The 13,177-nt window shown below is 47.5% G+C and overlaps 1 protein-coding gene across 5 annotated transcripts in view; it reads left to right on the plus strand.

The window, feature by feature from the left end:
• Positions 1–13,177, plus strand: part of CNTN1 (contactin 1) — a 1,316,193-nt gene that overhangs the window by 792,700 nt on the left and 510,316 nt on the right. The gene's annotated exons all lie outside the window — the stretch shown is intronic.

Genomic DNA, 13,177 nt, shown 5'->3' on the forward strand with positions numbered 1-13,177 from the left:
TAGGGCCATCACCCGACAAGCATTTGTAAACAAGAATGCTTGCCTTGTGCTGTACTCGGTGCTCCACTGTAAGCCAGTGCAGCTTCCGACGGCTCTTCGACGCGTAAGCTCACTTGCTGAGCCCACATACTGCACAGACCGCTCCGTTCTATATAGTTTGTAGGTTTTTTTATTGGTCTTCGAGGTACCTACCAGTAAGCTGTTACAGCAGTTAAGCTTTGCATCACAGTGGCTATTTCCCTGTTCTTCTCAGACAGATAGGGTCTTATCCGCCACAGCAATTTATTCATATATGAGCATGATGATCTCTGATGTGCCACATGTTTATTTGATGATAGTTGAAAGTCTAAATAGACTCCCATTGTTTTCACGTGCTGGCCAACAGGAATTATATTGCCTACAATCGGGAATTGATTGTATTGTGGTCTATTCTTTTAAGTCTTGCATCAGTACCAATGATCAGCATTTTGGTTTTCTCATGGTTAAGGGCTAGAGAATTTCATGCCATCCATGACTGGATTGCTCTGATGACTTGGTTGACTATTTCTACATCCCTGGAGTAGACCCAAGAATGTTCAGTGACAATCTGGGTATCACCCGCATAATTAGCGAACTGTACTCCCAGACCATTCAGTGTGTAACCCAAGGACCTGATATAGATATTGAACAGCAGGGAGAGAGACAGGATCCCTGTGGTACACTGCAGGACAAAAGCACAGGAGAGGATTGGTTGCCAAGTTTAGTAACTCTTGCTTGTCTTGGTCCAAGAAGGGATATGAACCATTTAGCATTTCCCTTTAAGAACGAGTCGGTTGATCAACAGATCATGGTCAATCAAGTCAAAGGCAGCCGAAAGGTCAAGCAACAGGAGCAGTACCACCTTACCTTTGTCAAGAGATTTTATGATGTTAGATTTCAGATCCAGCAGCACCGTTTGCGCACATTGTTTTGAGTGGAACCCCGACTGCCCCGACCCTAGTATATGAAGTTGCTCAGTAAATTCATAATACTGACGATAGGCAATTTCATTGAGGATTTGCAGCAGGAATGTTTTTTTTAAAATTATTATTTTCATATATTCAGAAATAAATACATACACAAAGCAATCCAGTAATAACAATCCATCACTAAATCAACAGCATATTAAACACCAGAAACAAAACTATGGGCCTCATTAGGAGTATGGCGGTAAGGCAACAATGGCGCCGGTATCGCTACCGGAACCGTTGTTACCGTACCACCATACTACGAGTTCTGCTCGCGGGTGCCCTTGCAGCCACCAGGGTTTACCTGGTGGCCATACCGGCACCCGCAAGCAGAACTTGATGGTAGCAACGGTACCTTTAATAACGGTACCGTTGCTACCACCCTCCCCATTCCCATTGAGCCCTATGGGGCTCAAAGGGAATGGGGAATAGTTTTTACCGGCGGCCAGAATAGGGCAATTACCGGGTCCGGCAAGGTCGTAATGAACCGGTATTTGCCCTTTTATGGGCGCCGGATAAAAATCAATACCGGCGCAGCCTTGCCTGTACTACAGGCACGGCTACCGCCACCCTCGTAATGAGGCCCTGTGTACATTAAGAGCATATACAATTTAGAAACCCACCTCCCCACTCCCAATCCCAACCCATCCCCGTCCCCCAGAGTCCAATACAAATCAAGCAGAGTCTAGTACAAAAGCATGAACTTTCCCCAACTTTTGTCAAAAAGAGCGAAGTTCCTTTCTCTCATATATATTGTTTTCTCCATCTCCGCCTGCTTGTGCATCTCATCTATCCAAACATCCATTCTCGGTGCAATAGTAGATTTCCAACCAGTTAGAATCAATTTCTTCCCCATCACTGCACCTCGAAATAACCATTTCTTCTGACAAACAGTTAATTCCTCAGGAATGTTACGTTAGTTATGGAGCAAATGTTGGCAGCTACAGTTGGATCCAGGTCCCCCTTTTTCAGACTGGGAGAGATCCAGGCTTCTAAAATATCATTTGGAACCTGGGCTTCAAGAAAAGACATATTAATAATTTTAGTTACCCATGGGAGCAGAGGGAGAAGACACTCCCAGGCAAAATGTCACTTTTGCAGGAGACTGGTTTCAAGGTTTGGACAATATTTTGAACCTTTATGACAGTGGACTTTCCAAGAGAACTCGCCCTGAATATTGTGACACCATCCATCATCAACTGCAAAATTTAATTTTGTGGGTTTTTTCCCTCGAGTTCCTGCAGGATAGAAATCTAGCTCCTGTGTGAGCTAGATTTGGCATAGTAATTCTGTCGTTGAGACTGACTTGCTTAGCGATCAGAATGTCCTCTTTATTTTTTTTTGTAATGGCTACTTTATAAGACATAAAGCACTGGAGTTCTTTTTCCAGCTCCAGCGTTTCCTTAGAGCAATATTTCAGTGTTATACCAGTAGTTGAGCTTGGACTCCTTTTTTGGTTTAATAGGACGAAGGTGGGGGTGGGGGGGCAACATGTCAAAGCCATTATAAGTGACTGCTCTAAAGAGTTTGGTAAGGTTTTAGAGAGACAAGTCATTAGGTATGCAGTCCATTTGTGGTAGCACCATAGATGAGCATGATGCAGAGGTCACCTTCCTGGTATTTCTAGCATGACAGGTTTTGTAGCCTCTGAGGAGGAGGGAGACAAGGAATGAACCAGTATCATCTCATGGCTTCATCTCATGAGGGGGCTTTCCCTGTTCCTCTCTCTGGTCGTGCTTCGCCTCTCCTCTGTGTGCTGTCGCTCGTTCGACGGTGTTCGCTTCCCTCTTCCAGCCTACTCGTTTTGGTTAAAGGTAATGCATGTGTGGTTGGACCAAATATAATATCCAACCAAATAGGTGAAGTGTTGATATTTCTTGTTGGTATCCAATCCAAGATCCTCCACTATGTCTGGGAGTCTTTACATTATGAGCTGCAGTAGTTCCAGGCCTACAGTAGGAAGTAGTCATAGGAACGGACTTCCCTACCTTTCCGAAGAACGAACATTTTGTCCTATGACTATGTACTTTAGGAGAGATCCATCTAATAATGTAGGGGTGAAGCAGGAGGTGGGAGATATGGCAGGTCAGAAGAAGGAGGCCGACAATAAGAATATTAAAGACTCTCTTTCCGTATTGCTAAAGGGGTTTCCTAGCCTATATAAATATCTCAAGATGCTTGTCAGGCGTCAGGAAGTCTGACATGAATATGTCAGCCATCCAAAACGAATTCTACCTGAGACTACCACTATCCTACCTAACTGAAATTACACTATGATGTCTCCCCTTTTCTGGTTTTCTCTTGTGGCAATGTCTCTACTTAGTTCATAGTTCCCTTCAGTAAGATATCTTCAAATGGTCGCTTGCGACCTTCTGGACAACGTCTAGTCGTTCTTTCTTTTCTTAGGTTTACTCTCCCCTTTTCTCCAAGTTATTCCACAAACCTCTGTATTTTTCTTTCTTATACTTTGTTCCAGACTTATGTGTCTTTCTAACACTTGTAATTACAACTTCCTTAAATTGTTTATCCTTTTTTATAACTTGTCCTTCCCCCTTTCTTGGGTTTCCTCATTTGGACTACTTCTTCCTTTACCTGTTTCACTTGATTTCAGTTCCCATTCATATTTGGAAAGTTCTCTCTCAGGCTCATTTGTTACGCTTGAGATCACGTTAACACAGTTCCACTTTAATGGCTCTATGTCTAATGTCTCGTCAATTTCACTGGGACGAGTTTCTCTTGGTCCATAGTCCTTAATACCTTCTCTTTCAGGTTTATTTGTTACTCTCTTGATTACATTAACACAGTTTCGCTTTAAAGGCTTTAGTATCTCGTCAACTGTACTGGGACAAGTTTCTCTTCCTTTATAGTAATGCCCCGGCCACCTCCCGGTATTCCCGTTCTTCCTGTTTGTATCTGCAGGGGAACGCTTTCTGGTTCAGCACACGCTGGCATCCTCTTCTCCTGGTCTCTGTATCTCATGCTTCCCCTTGTCAGTGTCTCGCACTCAGTCTTATTTCTTGGTGCTACCGCGTCTGACTTCAGTTTACACAGCATCTCGTGGACTCCCTTGTCAGGTGGTTTTGGTACAGTTCAACAGGCGTACTGCCCATCATAAAGTCGTCATGGTCACGCCACCACTGGGATCACACTTTACCTCCATTGGTTCTCTCTGTTTGGAACACTGGGCTTCCAGAGTTTCACTTTGAAGCTCAGGATTCCTACAAAAGCCACCGGCTCAGCGGCTCTCCTTGTTTCTGCCTCCTCCAGGCATCATCTCATGCGGGGGCTTACCCTGTTTACGTTCCTCTATCTGGTCATGCTCCGTCTCTCCTGTGTGCTCTCGCTCATTCCACTGTGTTCGCTTACCTCTTCCAGTATACTCGTTTTGGTTAAATGTACATCCCTCCTTAAAGAGACAGGTCCTCTTTCTTGTGCACAATGGGTTGTTTTAGACTTGTCTTCAGCCAAGTCCTTGGAGGTTACAATGTTCTCCAGCATTGAATCTTTCATGGATTCACATGCTTAGAATATTCCCCGTCGACAGACTGGGAACCCTCGGTAAGCTTATATAGCCTTTTCCTATAGGAAAACTTTCGACACTTTAGTGTCCTATCTACGTTGTTTTGGGCCGCGCACGCACGCCCTACCAAGACGTAGCTGTATAAATGCCCCACCCCCGTGGCTCCTTCCAGATTTCCACCGTCTCCAAAGTGGGAACACCTCATGTTTTTCTACTTGGTTAGGTTACACTCTTCTCCTGATGTCAGGAAAAGCACTTTTCCGCCCGTGCGCTACGTGCGGCCTAAAGAAGGGTCTACGAGGGGGGTGCGCATATGGACTGCATTTACTGTCTGCACCCTCACCACTCGGCCGACGACTGCGACATTTGTAAGGGCTTCTCCCAGAAAACCCTTAAGGATCGGAGTCGCAGACTTGTTGCATGGTTGAATGATGGAGCGGGGGCATACCCGCCTTCAGAGGTGGGCTCGACATGCAGCGTGGCCTCGGCATCGAAATCTTCAGGGGCCCCGCGCCGCTCATCGTCATCGGAGCCCCCGGTGAAGAAGCCCAGACCGGTGGTCAAGAAGTCGTCGGAAGGCCGCTCCAAGGACTCGGCTTCGAAAGGTGCCTCTTCGTCCTCATCTTTGACAAGAAAAGATAAAGACAAATCCAAATCCACCTCAGGCGATCGTCATGGATCGACCTCGAGTCGAGAAAAGGAAAAACGCAGTTTGAGTTCAGAGAAGGCGGGAGCAACACATAAACCTGCACGACCACCACCCTCGTCGACGGTTGGGCGGTCGTCGACGACTTCTCTGCCATTGACGCAGTTAACATCTACCGCACCTGCATTGCAGACGTCGACGACGACGCCGACAGGAACAACTATGGCTTCGTCGACGGATGTCCCTCAGAGGGCCTAGTGCCCAGAGGTCTACGACCCAGTTTTACCGGACACACTCCTACAGCAAGAGGCCTTGTCGGTGTCTTCGGGGGACGAGGTCGAAAGGGTAGCTGCCCCGGCAGACCTGGGGTTGCAACTTACCAGGCCGGTCTCCGAAAGCTGTCCGGGTTCTACCCCCCTGCTGGATCCACAATCGATTCTGTCGTTTGAAGTCTTATCCACGCTGCAATCTCTGATACGGACACTGGACGATAGACTGCCTCGAACAGCCCCGGCCGGATTGGTCGTCGACGACCCAGGCCCGTCTCGCCGTCCTCCACCTGCAACCCCCGCCGCAGGTCCTCCAGAAGCAAGCCCCTCAGTTCCACGCCGCGAGGAAGGGGAGCTGTTGGATTCGGAATCAGGCAGCAGGGAGTCGTCAATAGTCTCACTTTCCCCCTCCAGGGATCCAACCTGGGAGTCCGATATAGAGTTGCAAACGCCGAGGAGCCCGGCCCAGCCGTCTCCTCCAGACGATATCGGGTCATTCCATAACATGATGGCTAAAGCCTGCAAGGAATTTGGACTGGCACAAGAAGAGGAAAAGAAAGATTGCTTTCTTTTCGACCACATGGGTCAAAGGAGAAAGTCAGTGTTTTCAGTGCCCATCCTAGAACATGTGTGGAAGGAAGGTCTGCAAACCATGCGTCACCCTTTCTCAGAGCCAGTGGTTAAAGGTCGTCTGGAAAAGAAATTCAAGGCCGCAGACTCTACTCCCAAGTGCCTTTCCACACAATCGACACCTGACTCTGTGGTATCGGCGACGGCGACGAGAAAGGCGAGGGCTCAACACAAGTGTACGACCCTGCCGGAAAGTGATGCTAGACGACAAGATGCATTCGGCAAGAAGTTCCTGACGGTAGGTGCCACCACGGTTAAGGCGGCCAATTCTCTTGCCATAGTCGCTAGATACGACAGGGAAATGTGGCACTGGCTGGCACCCATACTCGAACATCTTCCGGATGAACATCGAAAAGCGGCTATGCTACTAGTCAGGGAAGGTGAGGAAGCTTCAAATCATGCAATTAACATCGCAGTAGGCCTTGCAGAGTCGGGTTTCAAGCAGGTGAACAACGGTGTGGTCCTCCGACGGCAGGCTTGGCTGAAATGCACCAACTTCCGACCAGAGGTGCAGTACAAGGTACTGGGTATGCCTTTCGAAGGAGACCTCCTTTTTGGCGAGAAGGTCGACGAAGCCCTGAAGGGCATGAAGGAGGACTCGGACACTGCGCATTCTTTGGGAGCTCTCCAGAGTGGTTGTGGTTCCCGGTCTTTTCGTCCCTTCAGAGGAGCTTCGGGGAACTCCAGGTTCTCTTCCAGGGACCGTTCCTCCGGTAGATCAACATATTCCTCTCAAGGATACAGACGAGCTTCACAGGCAGCTAGACAGTGCCGGGACTACCAAGCCCCTAGGAAAAGAGGTTTCGTCGACGAGGGATAAGCGAGCTAAGAGTTAGCAATGACGGACATCGGAACGTTCTGGGGGGCAGAGTATCATGTTACATCAAGGAATGGGAGCTGATAACCACAGATCAATGGGTGTTGGACACCGTAAAATACGGACATGCCCTGCAGTTCAAAAGCAACCCTCCGCATATTCCACCGGTGCGGGTAGCTCATTCCCATCTGAGCGTGTTGCTGCAGGAAGTAGCAAGGGGCTATAGAACACGTCCCGTCGTCGCAAAGGGGTCAAGGGGTTTACTCCCGGTACTTTCTGGTGAAAAAGCCGAATGAAAAATGGCGTCCCACCCTAGATCTGCAAGAACTGAACAAGTCGTTGAAGGACATAAAGTTCAAGATGCTCACGCTCCATGAGGTAATAAGGTCAGTTCAAGAAGGGGATTTTCTAGCGTCTCTGGACCTGCAGGACGCGTACTTTCACATACCGGTGTGTCCGCGACACAAGAAATACCTCAGGTTTGTGGTGGAACACAATCACTACCAGTTCACAGTTCTCCCTTTTGGACTAAAATCTTCCCCCAGAACGTTCACCAAATGCCTGGCTACGGTGGCAGCCTGGCTGAGGATGCAGGGCCACCATGTATACCCGTATCTCGACGACTGGTTGGTGAGGGTATCTTCCCCGTCGTCGACGCACGACACTCTACAGGTCACATTGAGCCTATTGGAACGATTGGGGTTTGCGATAAACTTCGACAAATCCTCATTAACGCCGTCCAGAAGCTTACTGTTTCCGGGTGCCCAGTTCGACACCCAGCTGGGATTACTTAAACCATCCCTCGACAGGATTACCAGGCTCAGTCGTTTGGCAGGCCAGCTGAAGATCAATTCCAGGTTGTCGGTAAGAAAATATACGTCAATCCTGGGAGCTATGGCGTCCTGCATTCATCTAGTGCCCAACTGTCGCCTTTTCATGAGGCCAGTTCAACAGTTTTTGGCAGATCGTTGGACGCAGTCTCAGGGCCTTTGTTCAGACAAGTTGACCATCGACGACGTCGAGCTCATGTCAACCCTACGGTGGTGGAGGAATCGTAGGAATATTTCCAAGGGAGTGCCTCTACAGGAACCGGAATTCCTGTTCACAGTTGTAACGGACGTGTCCCTAACAGGCTGGGGAGCGCATATGGGCACTCTGCAGACACAAGGCCGCTGGTCTCAGAAAGAATCTCTCCTACACATCAACATTCTGGAATTGAGGGCAGTCCGCTGGGCCCTGAGAGCGTTCCTGCCGTACAACAGGGGATCCACAGTGAGAGTTCTGACGGACAATACCACGACAATGTTTTATTTGCGAAAGCAAGGCAGTACGCGGTCCAGGACCCTCTCCATCGATGGCCCAGAAGGTGTGGCACTGGGCGCTGAAGCACGATGTATCCATCATAGCCCATCATCTGCCAGGAGTGAAAAACGAGCAGGCGGACTCGCTCAGCAGAAAGATGGACCAGATTCACGAGTGGGAAATAAACGACGATCATTTGGCAAAGGTCTTCCAGAAATGGGGGCAACCGACGCTGGACCTCTTTGCCACGAAGGCAAACAAGAAGTGCAAAATATACGCCAGCAGATGGCCACAGGAATATTCAGTGGGAGAAGCTTTTTCCTTCCCGTGGACGGATAAGTTCCTCTATGCCTTCCCCCCATTACCCCTGATACAGAGGACTCTGCAGTGGATACGCAGTTACAGGTGCTGAGTCATCCTGTTAGCGCCGTGTTGGCCGAGACAACCATGGTTTTCCCGGCCTCCTTCATCTGTCAGCGGACCACCCGATAACGTTCCCAAAAGAGCCCAACCTCTTGTCCCGGAAAGAAGGAACGGTGTGGCATCACGACCCGAACAGTCTCAACCTCACAGCTTGGCTCCTGACTTTTCGGAGTTTGGGGCCTTGACCATTCCATCGAACTGTCGAAAAATATTACAGGCTGCGCGGGCCCCGTCCACCAACAAGTCTTACAGGGGTAAGTGGAAAAGATTCTGTGGTGGTGCCAAGGGCAGGCGGAATTGGAGCCTCTGAGAGTTACTCCGGAACAGATCCTCCTGTATCTGTTACATTTGGCGAGGAGTGGCTTGTCTTTTTCATCTTTAAAGGTTTACCTGGCGGCCATCTCTAGGTTCACAAGAAGGAAGAACTCTACGCCTTTGTATAGTGACAGATTGGTTAAACATTTCATGAGAGGTTTGTTTCGAACGTTTCCCCCGGTTAAGCGTTTTCCACCAACGCGGAGCCTTAACTTGGTACTTGCAGGTTTGATGAAATCACCTTTTGAGCCAATGGCTACGGCGTCCATAAAGTTTCTATATTAGAAAGTGGCTTTTCTAATAGCCATAACGTCGGCTAGACGAATCTCAGAGTTACAAGCATTGGTCATAGACCCTCCGTATCTCAGATTCTTCAAGGACAAGGTGATCTTGTCGACGAGTCCTTGTTTTATCCCGAAAGTTCCTACGATTTTCATAAACACTCTACCATGGTCCTACCCACCTTCTTTGCAACGCCATCGTTCTGCATACCCTCGATGTCAAGAGAGCTCTAAAATTTTACCTGCATCGTACCCAGCAACTTCGATCGACACAGCAGCTCTTCGTTGCGTATGGCCCTTCAGCAAAGGGGAAAGCAATTTCGAAACAAGGTCTGGCTCGATGGGTCTCATCGACGATTGCTTTCTGTCACTCGAAAGCAGGAAAGCCGCTGCAAGGACGTCCGAGAGCCCTTTCGACCAGAGCGACCTCGTCGTCGACGGCATTATGGGCGGGGATCCCGCTGGCAGACATTTGCAGAGCAGCAGCATGGTCAGTGCCCCATACATTCACCCGCCACTACTGCTTAGAACGACAGCATGCGGACGAGGTTCAAATGGGCCGAGCAGTCTTGCGGCATCTCTTTCAATAAGGTAAGCCCTTTCTCTTCAAGAGGGTTCTATGCTGATTGGATATGGGTTTATACATGCAGATATGTATATATATATATATACATATATATCTATATATATATATATATATATATATAGATACGTATACGCTTTTAATTATATGCACGAACATGCGTATGTGGTGTCAATGCGTGCTTTATGTACCCTGTTTTTTAACTTACGTATATTGCGGTATGCAGTAAGGTGACAGGTGGTTGATATCGAATGTTATGTAATCATGGTTCGTTTTCTTTGGCAGAATGCGGTGATTGCTCGATTGCAGTTACACCTCCTTCATTGTTTCACGTTCACTGCTGTGCATTCCATTCTAAGCATGTGAATCGTTGAAAGATCCAATGCTGGAGAAAGGAATAGTTTCTTACCTGTAACTTCATTTCTCCAGCATTGGTATCTTTCATGGATTCGCATGCGCCCTACGGCCTCCCCGAAATGCAATCTTCGCATTTTTCTGGTTTCACCCCGTTCCACTTGGAGGGGTTGAAATCTGGAAGGAGCCGCGGGGGCGGGGCATTTATACCGCTACGTCTTGGTAGGGCGTGCGTGCGCGGCACAAAACGACGTAGATAGGACACTAAAGTGTCGAAAGTTTTCCTGTAGGAAAAGGCTATATAAGCTTACCGAGGGTTCCCAGTCTGTCGACGGGGAATATTCTAAGCATGTGAATCCATGAAAGATACCAATGCTGGAGAAATGGAGTTGCAGGTAAGAAACTATTCCCTTGTTCATACCTGATAGTCCCATGTATGCCATTTTGGTGGATGCTCTAGGGAGTTTCTCAGTGGAACGGGAGTCCTTGTCCTCTTAGGGGTCGTCTTTCTCAGTGAGTTCTCACTTGCCCAGATTCCCAGGGAGGGTATTGTGGAGCAGGCTCACCTCTCAGCATCAAAGGGGGAGGCTCCCCATTGGGGAGAAGGGACAAATACCCTTTATCCGTCACAGAGACTACAGCTCTGGGCAGGTTTTATGTTATTTTTTTCTAAAAGGTCAGGATCAGATAGTGAATAGGATTTGGATTGAAGACGACTTTTTGTTTTTTGACAATTGACAAGCACCCTTAATATAGTGTGTCTGCAAGGAAATTCATCTTAGCAAAAGAGACAGATACAAAGGCCTTTTCCTTTTTCTGTTTAATAAAACCCTTGAAATGTTAACCTCAAGTCTGATTCCTTCTTCTGGTCTACCACTGCGCTGCTGGCCATCTTGTACATTTTGCAATATATATTTCATCTTGTCGAACATTTTATATTCCATTTTGTCCCTCTGAGCCTATTGCACATGTAGAGGCGACATACTCAGTGTTAGGTGTGGTCGATAATGTTTGTGTTTGGTGGTATATTTTTCATTCTCTGTTATGATTTTCATTTCATTCTGACCCTGCTGTGCATGACTGAATATAACTGTATGTGTGTATGGGGCTGCAGATGTTTGTGTCCATTGTATGATGTAGTGTAGGTATTTCTTTTAGTTTTGTCCCCCAGTCCTACTGCACATGACTGATTTGAGATGTGCGCATTAGGGGGTTTGGAGGCTTTTGTGCTGTTGGTGGATTATTTTTCATTTTGCTGTGCATTTTTCGTATAATTTTCTCCCTCCCAAACTACTATGTTTAACTGATTAGGGATGTGTGTTGTGAATTGCAGATGTTTTCATGTGTTCGGTGGTATATTTGTCATATTGTTTTACCTCTATACCTTTTGTGCATAGAAGACATTTGAAAGCTGTTTTGGCTTTAGACACTGTTTTCGTGTGCATGGCGGCTGCAGTTGTTTTTGTGTAATGTTATGTTATGTTACTTTGCATTTATATAATGTCTTATGTACCATTGGTATGGTCTCAAGGCGCTGGTAGGTTGAACGCCCTCGGGAACCGAAGTTCAAGTCAGTAGAGAGAGTAGAGAGTCAAAAGCTGCGTGTGAGCACCGTATATGTGTGCAGCTGGTGTGGCATTCAAGTGATAGCTGCTTCATAGCGGTAGGTGTGGTGGTTGAGAGATTAAGCGTATGTTTTCATTCTGGCGGGTTGTTATCCAGACCGATTCTGGCTGCGTTAGGCCTGAGGAGAGCCCCTAGGCTGGAGGGTGTGTAACCAGCAGTGTTTAGTTAGGGTGATGGGCGGTATGGGACTGAAAGGGGCCCCTAGGGGTCCCTTACGTCTATGGAAACAAGGCGAGTCACCACACACGAAAGATACGCCAGACACGATGTTGTATTCCCAAAGCTAGGGTTTATTGCAAAGCAAAAGTCTCAGTTTTCCAACTCGGTCTCAGGCCCCGCGACGTGTATCTCTAGACCTCGAGGGACGCAAGAGAGTGAATTACGTACATCAGTTACATATATACAAAATGCATATCAAACAATCAGCTACGACATGTCTAACACCCCCCTTTATTGGGTTTCTTTGAACTTGGTGTGATGATGGACACTTTCGACAACTATGACACCTTCAAATATCTATTCTAGTAACAATTTGCAATTTGTGAGTGCGGAGGCATCTTTCAGTTGTTGAACAGAACACAGCGCTTCTTTTCTTGGAAGCGAGCTACATACGGGGGAAGAGTTGCATTCCAGACCTTGCTATCTATGAGGTGCTATTCGTGTCCTGGGTGCCGACATGCTCTAACAGGGCTCAGCTAAGGGGGGCCGTGAGAAGAGCATAATTCAAGCCTTTACCAGCTTTATTCTAACATATTCTACCATATAACGAGACTGGCTGGCAGCTGCGAAATGATTAAATGCCCTGCAGCTCTGCTTCAAGGCTACATTCGGGAGGGAGCCGGGCATTCTTCCTGGCGCTGCCTACGTTGTGTTTCAACAAACTCTTGTTATCCTCGCGGCCCTGCGGCCTTGTCCTTGCATGTGCAGACAACAATGTTTTACAGTCAAGCAATGGTTAGAAAACAAAATGGAGATTCTTGTTACATCAAAATGGCCGTTCATTGGCAAACTCGGAAACCTATATTCTGTCATATCGTGCATGGGACGGTTGGCCCACGGCCATCAAAATATGTTTGCGGTCACATATGAGAGGTATGCATTTTTCTAGACTGACAGGACAAGTGATGGTATGAGAACAGTTATACTGAATGGTGTCATAGTATCGCTGTGTTCTATTTGAGTGGTGGTGTAAAGAAGAGAGTAAGCGTGGGGTGTGATATGGTGGTTTACCTTAGGTGCTTGAGATCGCGTCCATTCCAATAGATCCAGGTACACCATCCATTCCATGTACTCAGTCTGTTCCATCCACATATTTTACCCGTTCATCCACATGTTTCACCCGCTCCATCCACGTACTTACTTCATCTGTTCCATCCACATACTTCACCCGTTCCATCCACATACTTCACCCATTCCATCCACATA

Source organism: Ambystoma mexicanum, chromosome 12 (assembly GCF_040938575.1).
Source record: "Ambystoma mexicanum isolate Mex_15411 chromosome 12, UKY_AmexF1_1, whole genome shotgun sequence".
In the NCBI taxonomy this organism is placed as follows: domain Eukaryota; kingdom Metazoa; phylum Chordata; class Amphibia; order Caudata; family Ambystomatidae; genus Ambystoma; species Ambystoma mexicanum.